Here is a 13,505-nt window from a genome sequence, read left to right on the forward strand (position 1 = left end):
TACCAGCTAAGGTATTAAGTTTTGTTATCTCATCTAAAAATAATTTAATAGAATTTTTTATTTAATTTCATTTCTAGTATAGCGTAGTTAGTTACAAGAAGCACTTATTGGTTACTATAGCTAGACATTTGTATCAATCAATGTTCAAAGACAATGAGAATGTGTCTTCATTCTTTTTTTTATGAACGTATGAGGTAATATAAAGTCAAATGGATATGTAATTTGTTAAAATGAGAACCAATCATTTAAATTGGTTGCTTGCCATTTTGAAGCACGGTGTCATAGACCACAAGGGAGTCACTTGAGGCTTGGCATGACGCTGGACTATCATGGCATGAATTGGGAAAAATGAGGTAGACCTATGGAAAATTCATCCTAAGCTTCGATGGCACATGACTATGAATGCATCGCCTAATTTGGTGGGAGAGTGACCGACGTCGCCCACGGTCGTGACAGATATGTCCAAGTTATGGTTGGTGAAATCGAGTAGTGCAGACAATACACCATGGCTGGACGTAACTTCATGCGGTAGGAGATGCAGGTTGGGAAAATCAGGTAGCAACGACAGTGTACTATGGTAGGACGGAACTACCTGCGGTAGGGGATGTAGGTAGAGGGAAACGTAGGCACTGTTGCAGATCACAGAAGCTAGACCACATACACTGCAACAGGGGACGTAGGTAAGACCAATATAGATACCGTAGTAGGAAAACATAGGCAGATTGTGTAGGCACTATGGCAGGGACGTGAGAAGCAACATAGGCAAGCTGTGCAGACAAAACACAGGTAGCAAATGCAGTTAAGCTATGCAGGTTGAGAAAATGTCGGCAGATGACACAGTGATGGAAGTCGGGCTTTTCTATGGTGAAAACCACTATCATGAGGGGGACAGATACCATAGTCTATGATCGGTGGTTTTGGATACAAGTGGGTACCAACTTGTGCAACTTGTATGTGGAAGCCAAATCGAACTTGACTACTACAACTTGCTTGAGGAAACAAAGTCCAAGTTGACAACTACATGCTTGATGGAGGAATCAAAGTCCAACTTGATCACTATGATGGGATCATGTCCACTTGCATATACATTGTAGAGATTGTCCACTTACATAGAAAAGGACATGCTAACTAGATTGAGTTAGAAAAGGACATGTAACTTGTAAGTGTAGAGACATGCAACTTACAAGGTAGTAAATTTTAATTTAGATACCATGTGATCAAAGGAGGTGGATGGCAATTTGCAATCAATGAAGACCCTTGAATCAAGATTAATCTTAGCTATTGATACCAACTTGCCTGCCAAGCCTGTAAATAGATGTGTTGAGACATTTGTAAAATCCTATAAAGGAATCCCTTAGAAGAATGGGGAGTAGAGAGAATTTTCATAGATGGAATTTGTTTAAAGTAAAATAGAGTGCTATCTTGTAAAGAGAAAATATTTAAAAGTTTGTAATAGTTCTCTTACATTTATACAAAGACGTTTTCCCATATTTCTGTGTGTGCTCTTTTTCATATAAATTCCTATCTACCTTCTCCACTCAAAGACGCAATTTAGCCCCATTAGTTAAATTATCCATGGAGGTTTAAGGCTGGCTTGATGCTATCTTGTAGGAATAATAGTTGTGGAGCGTTAAGGCCGCACCGTACTAGCATAGTTCGAGAATTACGAGATTAGGCCAGTGACAACAGGCTCTCAGTTTTACTTTAAAATTTGTCGATCACATTTTGAAATATCATAGAAGATTAGAATAAGTCAAACGAGTTAAGATAGCGAGTCTTTCTATCTCATCTAAACAAATTTCATAGAATTTGAGTTAACTTTATTTCTTATGTAGTGTAGTTACTCATGGACACTCGTGTTGGTCAATAAATAAGAACTTTGAATAAACCATGGCACCAAAGATAGTGAGAACGTGTCTTCTTTCATTTTTATGATTGTACGTTGTAATATAAAGTTGATCAGTTATTGTAACTCCCCAAATATTAGGATTTGAATTTTTTACTAAAATGTTCTTTTTAGGTCTATGAAATTCGGACTAAATTAAATTTTTTCCTTACTTTCATTTTATTTCGTAGATTATCCTTACGTTCTGGTACAAATTCCAACAACTAACAAAAACAAATGAGTTAAGTTAGTTAGCTTTTGTTAATTGAAGAAACGAAACTAAAACGAAGGATGGAAATTGAGGCTAAGTCATGTTAATGGAGTTCAACTCTAAGACATGCTACTTAATGATCAAGCTTAGTTGGACGATTTTTTTGGTTCAGAATTCTAAAATTTTGCAATATTTCTTAAAAAAATTCAAGCACAATACTGTTAAATTTCAAAATTTTTTGACATCATTACGCATGCAATTGGACACTCGGTTACAAGCCAAAAGTTGTTCCTGCGTAAATTGAATACAACAGACACAAAAATGACATAGTTTATTCTACCAAACTCCAAATGGCTTGATTCCAAAGCTAAAGCAAAAGAGGACTCATAGGGCTTTCGAACCTCACTGGTCTCATTCAAAAGTTTGCGGAACTTGATTCAGGAGACCGTTTGAAATTTGGATAGAAAGTTGAAATTTCTACTTTACATGTTTACATGTCAAAATCCACGCACCCAATCACATTTTCATGTTAAAACTTATGCTAATACACCATACTAACAAATTGCGTAAATGTCAAATCTTCATGAGAACATTGATGTTTTGATTTGATTTACCTTCCATTGGCTTCTACACAATCATTGCAATCTCTATCCTTCCACGACCCTTCTCAATTTGAATGTTTTCATTGAGTATAAGTGAGCATAAAGCCTCGTATAATTTGTTACTAAAAAACTTCACATCATAGACATTTTCATGTAGTTGGATTATTGGCAAAATTCTTGATTCTGAAGAATCTCTAGTGGGATGGAAAATAAAATTCAAATTAGATGAGGGACGGGGTAAAAAATGTGACTTCGTTTTCTTGTAACCTCCATTTTTTAATGAAAAACTAAATGGGAAAGTTATGGTAATCATAAACCTTGTAAAATTGTGGCTTAAAGTGAAAATTTGAAAAGTTTTAACTCCGAAAAAATTCTTATAAACTTTTTTAAAAAGTATACAAATGGTGACTTGAACTTTGGTTGTAATCTTGGAAAACCACGTAGACAACCATAATGTCGAAACCCAATTATTTATCACTGCTAAAAATTATTTAAACTTAAATGACATAGATTTTTGGGTTTTTAACCAACCTATGTATTGGACTTTTCTTTCCTTATTTGGTTCGAGCCTCTAAATCTTGTTTCTTAAGTGGGCCTAACCAACCAAAAGAAGAAAGGAAAAAATTCATAACACAGGTGTATTATTTACATCAATTCAAAAGTCAAGTAAATAGTTTGAAAATTCAAAATTCAGGTATATATTTAATTAATAAATATATTTATTAATTAAATATAATAAAGTCACAGTTATAGACTTAATGGTCACAGATACACAATTATATATCACAATTTTATTTATTGATCACATATCATCAAATTAATTAGTCACAAATGATTTTGAAATCACAAATCAAAAATTTTATAGGTCAGTTTATTTCGAGGTCACAAATAAAAAATTTAGAGGTTACAGATTATTTCAAGACCAAATTAATTGGTCATAGATTATCAAAATTTTAGGTCACAATTAAATTGTTGGTCATAGATAACTAAATGATTGGTCACATACGCCAAATAGTGGTCACAATTTAATAGTTAGTCACAAATAATCAAATTGTTGTCACGTACACCAAATGTTCCACCTCCGATTCAAATCTACCACCAATACTTGGTCACAAATCAACCAAACAGTTGGCCACAGATGATATCCCACCCCGCCCCTGCCACAACGCCACCACAACCACCGACAACAAAACAAATGACCACCATCACACAATCGCCGCCTGCACCCCCACAACTGACTCCTGCACATCATATAACACCATCCACGGATCAGAATACCCACACAACCACCGTCTCTACACCATCACCACTATCACCATTTGCAACTTTCGCCTGCGAAAACCACCATAAACTTTGACCAACCAGATCAACTCGAAACCACCCTAAAAAATCTAAAGTAACGACTACGACGAGGACTACAACCTAAATCCACAACATCCAACCATACCACTATCTCAAATCACTGATTTGAAAAGAGTCCCTAACCCCAACACCACCACCTCACCACCATGACCACCACAACATAAACACCAATACCAAACTGCAGTGACATCATCAAACAATTGTAGCAACATAGCCCCAAAAATTTGACAACCACACACCGCCTAGTCACCCCATAGAAGTGATCAAAATCGAATACACCATTAGTTAGAGAGAAGCCAGATTCCCCAACTTCAATTAAAACAGATTTGTCCCTATCCACCTCTCCGCAGCCCGAGAAATGCAAAGCCCCTTTAGCACCTACTTTAGAGATACCGACTGAGAAAATCCAATTCTCTGTGAATGAGATCTATCAACCCTCATTGGCTTCTTTGAGGGATTTCTTGGCGAGTCCAAGAGATCCAGACTCACTGTTGAGGCGGTCATTGCACTTGCGCTCAAAACGATAGATGTGTTGACCAGCACAAAAAAGAGAACAAGGTGTCATCACCAATGAGAGATGGAGAAGAAGGCCCTTTGGTGGTGGAGGTGGCTGGAGACCGAAGAGAGAAGAAAGAAGAGAGAAAGAGAGAGAGGGAGAAGAGAAAAGTGAGAGAGAGAGAGAGGAGAGACGGAAATAATTAGGATTTGGAAGTTAAATTCAATAGGATGGATGGAGTTGAATGGGGGTGAGGTGAATATTTAGATTAATTTAGTTTTCTAATATTATTATTAATATTAAAATTTAAATTTTCACCTCATTTTTGAATAAAAACTCGTTAAACTTCATTTTTGAATTGGAAATTTTAAAAACCTGCTTTGGTGTAATTTCCTCAAGAAGAAATAAATTTTGGGACCTTATAATTTGGAGTGAGTTAAAAATGGAAGCCAACCGCATGCCATTTTGGAACATATGCTCTCCATTATACTTCAAAACTCGTCGATTATATTATGAAACATCGTAAAAATTTTGAGTAAATTAGATGAGCCAAAGTACTTAGTTTTGCAATCTCATTTAGACGAATTGAATAGAACATGAGATAATTTCTTTCCTAGTGTATGTAGTTTACTCGTGATACAATTGTACATCATTATAGTAAGAATTTTATATCAACCTTGGTGCTTAAAGATAGTGAGTGTGTCTATGTTGTCAATTTTTATCCCACGAGTGGATGGATCATAACAAGCAGTAAAGTGGATCTTTTGAGTCCAGATTATCGTTCCCATGAGGACTATACCTTAATACTCAATTTATTATTTCTAGCTTCTATTTGACGAAAATAAACGGGAACAATGATTAAAAGTAATTTTTATTCTAACTACTTAAAAAGTTCGTGAGTACAACAGAAAATGAGTGAGAATTCAAATAATAATGGGTATTAGGGTGGAACAACTTCACCTATTGGTCACCTTTACTTCTAATGTCGAAATTCATAAAACCTAAAGTAGTGTTCGGTCGAATTTTTCAACAGTATTCAATTTATCCCTCTCAAGTTCTCATTGAGCCTATTTAAATAATTCAATTCCATATCTCTATGTGAATCAACATTATTTAAACGAAATAATAGTTCTTAGAATTCATATAGGACTGCAGCAATTGATATAGGTATCTCTACACGTTATATTAATTTACCAAATTTTAATATGTGGTCTAAACAAGAATCCGCATCTCTATGCAATTATTGTTCACGAAATCATTGAATAATTGGTCAAAAAATTCAAAGTATTAATAACATAATTAAAATCCACACATGAAATTATAACGAACAAGAATCTCAAATAAAAGAAATAAAGGTTCTCAAATCAGTTACATTGTTCGCCCTAAAATCAGATTAGCTACTAATAGTAATGAAAGAAAAACAAAAAGTTATTATGGAAGACATCACTGTGTTTTGAATAAGAATGTAGACTAAGAAATCAATCTTGCACAAAGATCTTCTTCCCTTACTAGTTTATGCTTCAACCCTTGAATTACTTGTTCTCCTCTTGAATTCTTCTTCTTCTTCTTTTTCTTTTTTTTTTATTCTCCAATTATGTTATCTTGCTCTCAATGTGTGAAAAAGAATTCCTCCAAAAGCGTGAGAAAGATGTATTTATAGGTGCCTCCTTCGTTTGTGTAGAAAGTAGGGTTTTTATAGACTTCAAAACGGCCCAAAAACGCGCTCTAAACAATCCCAGCATAGCGCGTAAGCGCTTGGAGTCAGTGCCTAAGCACTGTGTCAATTTAAACGTAGCGCCTAAGCGCTATGACTGCAGCGCTTGGGCCCTATGATTGCAGTGCCTAAGAGCTGCCTCTCGGGTTCAAATTTCATTTTTTTTGTGTTTCGCAGTGCTTAGGAGCTAAAATGTAGCGCCTAAGCGCTGTCTTTCTACCCTAATTTCCTTATTTTTGGTCTCTTCATCCGCTTTAGTACATCTTTTTGCATCGCCTTTCCCGATCTTCAAAACAACACTAATAAACACATCAAAAATGTTCTATACTCACAAGATCTAGCAATTAATCAAGCTAAAATTGTGCAAAATTCATGAGTTAAACAAACTCATCAAATACTCCCAAACTTAACCGTTTGCTAGTCCTCGAGCAAAAAAATACATCGAATAATAAAATCACCAAAGGATGATACACATAGGCATGCAAAAGATAATTAGTTGGACAATCAAACTTTTTACTTCAGGATTTGAGATTTTGATGTTTATTCCACAAGCATACTTCCAGTCACATTACCAAACCAATATCTACTCTTCCAGTGCAGAACGGACGTGTGTGTGTATAAAGAATTAAGAAATCAATCATAACTGCACAAGTTGCTTCAATTTCCAACCCTCTGTGGTCAAATATACCTTACATTTCTCGTAAGATTCACACACTCCTAAACTTACACTTTTTCACTCATTTCCAGTGTGTAACCTAAGGTTGAATATTTTATTACTATCCTCACCCTCTCAAGTTCAGGTGGACGTTACTAATTGCAAGTCAACACTTCAGTGAACAGAGATTCTCCAATTATTTGATTGTTTTAACCGCCACGACTCAACTAGCTAATTATCTTGCATCAAAAATCAAATTCTCTCAAATAAGTGTTAGGGCTTAACCAAAGTATTTAGTGCTTTTGTTCTTTTCATGCACTTGCTTTTTTTTTTTTAAAAGTTATTTTATTTATTTATTCTCTCCATTAAGTTTTCTAGATGACAACTGTAGCAGGATTTAGGCCAATGATTTCCAAATCAGATGATTTTAGGGTACTATCTTTTAAACACCCTTACAGGCTTACTGACCTGAGTCAAAAAGGCTTCGAAGAGAATAAAAAAATTTGTAATTGCAACTTCATCTTTGATTGCTTTCTAAATGACTCCTGTAGTGAGCTTTAGGTCGATAACTCCCAAGTCAGAAGACTTTAGGGCACCAGGTTTCAAGATACCCTTGCAGACTTAATCACTCAAGTCATAAAGGTTTCAAAGAAAAGATTAAAATTTTCAAACGTATATGCCTTGATTAGTGCAATGCCCCTTATCACACACTTATTCAAACAAATCGACCTCTAACTTAAGACTCTCACCTAGTTTTATCATGTTAGTCTAAGACAATCAATACATAAGTTTTTACACATGGAATCCAAATTCACATCCGCATCTTTCTACAATTGTAAAGTCACCCCAAAACTATGCTAACTTTGGTCTAAGGATAAATAACTTACTATGGTTTAGGTAAAGCATCTATATCCAATTAAATCAACCTATCTAATAAATGAATCAACTCAATTCTGGTGCACTTATAATATCGAGTTTGACAAGGTTAAGTTTCAATCAATCTAGCATGCATCATATCCACAGTTCATAAATCAACACCAAATCTCAAAGTAAAACATAATTGTAAGCCAAAATGTCCAACTCAAAAAAATTTCAAGTAGGCAATTAATAATAATACACTCCCCCAAATTTAAATTAAACATTGTCCTCAATGTTAAATTTAAAGGAAAAGGAGGAAGACTTCCCTGAAATGTTAGTATTTCCTATGATGTTGTGGTGTCTTGGTGTTGCATTTGATCGACACTTCTTCCACATTCTCCCCCAAACTTGAGATTTGTCTCATTTTCTCCATGTCCATGTTGATTTGAGTGTTCCGCGACTCATGTTCCTAAAAAATTAAATTTGAGAAGTTAAACTCGTGGAACAAAGGTTACTTAGCTCAAATATTTAATAACCAACTTAATTACTCAATGACCTAAGGGTAAACGGGATATGGGTGATGTCTCCTAAATAGACTAATAAATAAATAAACTATCTTATAACTTGAAAATAAAATAAATAAAACAAAAAGAAAGCTTGGGTTGCCTCCCGAGAAGCACTTCTTTTAAATCATTAACTAGATTTTTGCACAAGTCTTCATGGCACTTTGAATATGGCTTTGGAACTTCTACTTAACTTGCTTAATTTGAATTTGTTTCATATCTCGTACATTTTCCAAACTCGCCATTTACCTTTTGAATAAGATATGACCTACCTAAATTGTCTATTTCGAACTCAATAAAAAATACTGCAATCTTTTCATCATTCTTAATCACAAATTCAATGAAATTCGAAGTTTGCACTCTGATCCCATCTTCATTGAATGCAACTAATTCATCTAGCTCCTTTGTGACTAATTCCTCAATTTCCACCTGTTCTACATCTGTAGTCGTTAGTTCCTCAGGTTGAATGATGAAGAGATCCTCTGTTGGCATGTTATTTGGCTCATCCAGAGTTATTTGATCTTCAATCTTTCTACATCTTTGCATGATGATGTATCCAGTAATTATTTCATTGTAATCAAAATATTCTGCATATGGATAACATTCTCTCACTTTCACTGGAGTTGCCAAATACGAGCAATTTTTAGTATAATGAGATGCACCACAGTATTCACATGTCAGTCTGATCTAATTGATTTGATGTTTAATCCCTTCGGTCAACCATCCTTACCAAATTTGATAGGCTAATCATATCCCCACCTTTTAAGTTCTTGTCTGACTAGGAATTCTCCAAAGAGCATGTCATCTTCATTCAAGTCGGAATTAATCATTAAGAAAATTAGATCTCTTGCTTCTTCTTATTTCCTGTCAATGGAGCAAAAATAAAAAATAAATAAAAAAAACACAAGTAGATCAATTGAAAAAAAAGGAAAAAGAAAAAAAAAATCAAATCAAATAGGAGTAAGAAATAAATAAACTAATATTAAAGAAAATAGTCCTCGGTAACAGCGTCAAAAACTTGTTGTCAATTTTTATCTCGCAAGTGGATGGATCGTAACAAGTAGTAAAGTGGACCTTTTGAATCTGGATTATCGTTCCCACGAGAACTATACCTTAATACTCAATTTATTATTTCTAGCTTCTATTTGACGAAAATAAATGAGAACAATGATTAAAAGTGATTTTTATTGTAACTACTTAAAAGTTCGAGAGTACAACAGAAAATGGGTGAGAATTCAAATAATAAATGGGTATTAGGGCATAACAACTTCACCTACCTTTACTTCTAATATCAAGATTCATAAAATCTAAATTAGTGTTCGGTCAAATTCTTCTACGGTATTCAATTTACCCCTCTTGAGTTCTCATTGAGCCTATTTAAATAATTCAATTACCTATCTCTATGCGAATCAATATTATTTAAACGATATAATATTTCTAAGAATTCATATAGGATCGCAGCAATTAATATAGGTATCTCTACACGTTATATTAATTTACCGAATTTTAATATGTGATCTAAACAAGAATCCACATCTCTACACAATTATTGTTCACGAAATCATTGAATAATTGGCCAGAAAATTCAAATTATTAATAACATAATTAAAATCCACACATGAAATTATAACGAACAAGAATCTCAAATAACAGAAATAAAGGTTCCCAAATCAGTTACATTGTTCGTCCTAAAATCAGATTAGCTACTCATAGTAATAAAAGAAAAACAATAAGTTATTATGGAAGACATCATCGAGTTTTGAATAAGAATATAGAATAAGAAATCAATCTTGCACCAATATCTTCTTCCTTTTCCAATTTATGCTTCAACCTTGAATTGCTTGTTCTCCTCTTGAATTTTTTTTTTTTTTTATTCTCCAATTATGTTATCTTGCCTCTTAATGTATAAAGAAGAATCCCTCCAAAAGTGTGAGAAAGATGTATTTATAGGTGCCTCATCCGTTTGTGTAGAAAGTAGGGTTTTTATGAACTTAAAAGGCCCAAAAACGCGCCCTAAACAATCTCGGCGCAGCGCCTAAGCGCTAGGAGTCAGCGCCTAAGCGCCGCGTCAATTTAAACGCAGCGCCTAAGCGCTACGCCTGCAGCGTTTAGGCGCTGCCTCTGGGTTCAAATTTCATTTTTTTGTGTTTCGCAGTGCTTTGGCGTTTCGAATGCAGCGCCTAAGCGCTGTCTTTCTACTCCAATTTTCTTGTTTTTGGTCTCTTCGTCTGCTTTAGTACCTCATTTTGCATCGCATTTCCCAATTTTCAAAACAACACTAATAAACATATCAAAAATGTTTTATACTCAAGATCTAACAATTAATCAAGCTAAAATTGTGCAAAATTCATGAGTGAAACAAACTCATCAGTCTTCATTCATTTTTATGATAATACGAGGGAATATAAATTCAAACGGACACAGAATTAATTAAAATGAAACTCAACCTTCTAAAATGGCTACAAGCCATTTTAAGAGCACGAGCTCTCAATTTCACTTCAAAACACATGGATCGTATTTTGAAATATCATAGAAGATTTAAATAAATTAGACGAGCTAAGTAATGAGTTTCACTATCTCATCTAGATGAATTTAATAGGATTTGAATTAACTTCATTTCTAGTATTGTGAAGTTTACTCATGCGACAAACATGTTAGTAGGTAAATTCGATCACGACTCGCTTCCCTTAGATCTTATGCTTGTTTATGTTGGACCTCTACCTTCGTGGTGTAAAAGGTAGTGAAATGTGTCTTCATTCATTTTTATGATCATAAGCGGTAATATAAGGGTGTGCTTGATTACGAGCATGTAATTTACACTGAAAAAATAAATTCAATTGCCTAAAAGTTATTTGCATAAAATTTGTCAATTAAATGCGTTTGATTGATTTTATTTTCAACTTTGAAAATGTTATACTTATCCATTTTTTATTAATAGGTAGAGAGGGGAGAGAGAGGGTAAATGAGAGAGAGAGAAATAGTGAATTACCTGAAAAATAAAAATATACTTCCCCTAAAGAAAAATTTTCCTTGTTTTCAAGGAAAATATGATAACATAATCAAAAGTAGGAAAATATTGTTCATGAAAAAATATCAATCAAACAGCATAAAAGTGGAATTTTTTTTGGAAAAATGACATTTTCCAAAGAAAATATTGGCAATCAAACACACTCTAAGTGAAACTGGCACGAATTTAGTTAAAACGATATCCAGCCATTTGATTTGATTGCATGATGTTTTAGTGGACGGACTCTTCACTACAAAACTCCTCGATCATATTTTAAAATACCGTACAAGAATTGAATAAGTTATGCAAATTAAAGTACTGACTTTCGCTATCTCATCTAGATGAATTTATTGAAATTTAGTTAATTCGTTCCTAGTCATATAGTATAGTTATTCGCAAGATACACGTTGCTCATTATAGTGTGAACTTTTTTATTGACCGCGATGTCCAGAGGTAGTGAAAATGTGTTTTCATTTTTATGATATTACGAGGCACTATAAAGTCAAACAGGCATAGAATTAATTGAAAAGATGCACAGTCGTTTAAATCAATTGCATGCCGTTTTGGAGAACGCCAATACACTTAATAACCTGATGAGCACAATTTAAAGATTAATTCAAGTAGCTGAACAAAATATATCAAAAACCATCACAGTTTTAACTTTTAATACTACATTCAACAATTGTAGCCATCTATCTATCTATCTATCAATCGCCATAAACAAATTATAGTCAAACACATAAAAACCGAGTTTCATATATCAAAATAGATATTACATATATCAAACAGACAGAAACATTATTTTATTGTTTAAAATGGGTAAGTGCTATTTAAATTACTTTAAAATGTTATAATATTGTTAAACAAAGGAGACTTGTCTAATTAGCAAAATATACATCAACAATACCATTGACAATTTAAAGATTGCACCACCTACAGAAAAACGACACCCAACTACAAAAAACGACATCCGGCTTCATAAAAACAGCATCATTCTATTTTTATATTGTACTGCTTATCTTGCTCACCCAATTGATTTTTTTATATTTTTGAAGTAGAACCAATGTCGACCTCGATGTTGACCCGAAAAAGTTAAAGGGTCGAGGGTTGAAAGGTCGAACTGGGGTCGAACTGGTTGTAATAAATAAATAAATAAATAATATATCATAACAATTGACAAAATTAAGTTAATTTTTCAAATTAATTAATGTAGAGACAAAAACACCTATTAACAATTACATTTGGGTACATTTAATTTTTATTTTGTCATAAAGTGAAATGTTTAATACTTCTATAGTATTTTATTGTGCCAATATATTTATAAAAAATTTAAAAAAAAAATCCCATATATTTGATTGAAAATGAAAAAAAAAAATTGAAAAGATAAATAATTTACACCAACATGATTCCCCTCCCCTTTAAGTAGAGCTACTGCTTTTTTTAATTTATTTAACTTTTATAGTTGGAAAACTATGTAATATTTACAACTCAGCAATCCTTTTATGAATCCCACATCGGAATCTCATATCAAATCCCTTGAAGATCACTTCTATATATGTGCAGGCTAATGAATTTAAGTACTTGATATAGGCCTTCAGAGCCTGTTTGGGAGTGATTTTGAGAATTGATTTTTTGACCGTTAGGAGAACAATGGGATCCACCTGTGAGAGAAGAGGTCAAATATGATGGCTGAAATAGTAAAATAACGATCAAAAAATCAATTTTTTTGGTGAAAAAATCGAGCCCAAACAGCTCCTTAATTATTGAGGACTGAAACCATAAAACAATAACATTTAGTTTAGTTATTCAATTGGAGTCATTAAGTTTTCGGTTTAGATTTACTGTTTTTTTTTTTTTTTTTTTTTTTGGTTTTTTAATTTGATTTATTAAGTTTTTGGTTTTTATTTTTTTTTTTTTTTTTTTTTTTTTTTTTTTACGGTTTTCAATTTAATGGTTTTTTAGCATTAATTGAACTGGATGTTGGATCGGTTCACGATTTTTAAGGTTGAACTGACTGGTTTGGTCCAGTTTTGATAACATTGGGTAGAACATAAATGAAAAATAACCAAAAGTCATTAATTTTTCAATAAAGTATACCTTCAATATTATCTTTAATTCTTGGTTCATGGAAATCAATTTGCGCCCATTGGTA

This window comes from Olea europaea, chromosome 1 (genome assembly GCF_002742605.1).
Source record: "Olea europaea var. sylvestris chromosome 1, O_europaea_v1, whole genome shotgun sequence".
NCBI classification, from domain to species: domain Eukaryota; kingdom Viridiplantae; phylum Streptophyta; class Magnoliopsida; order Lamiales; family Oleaceae; genus Olea; species Olea europaea.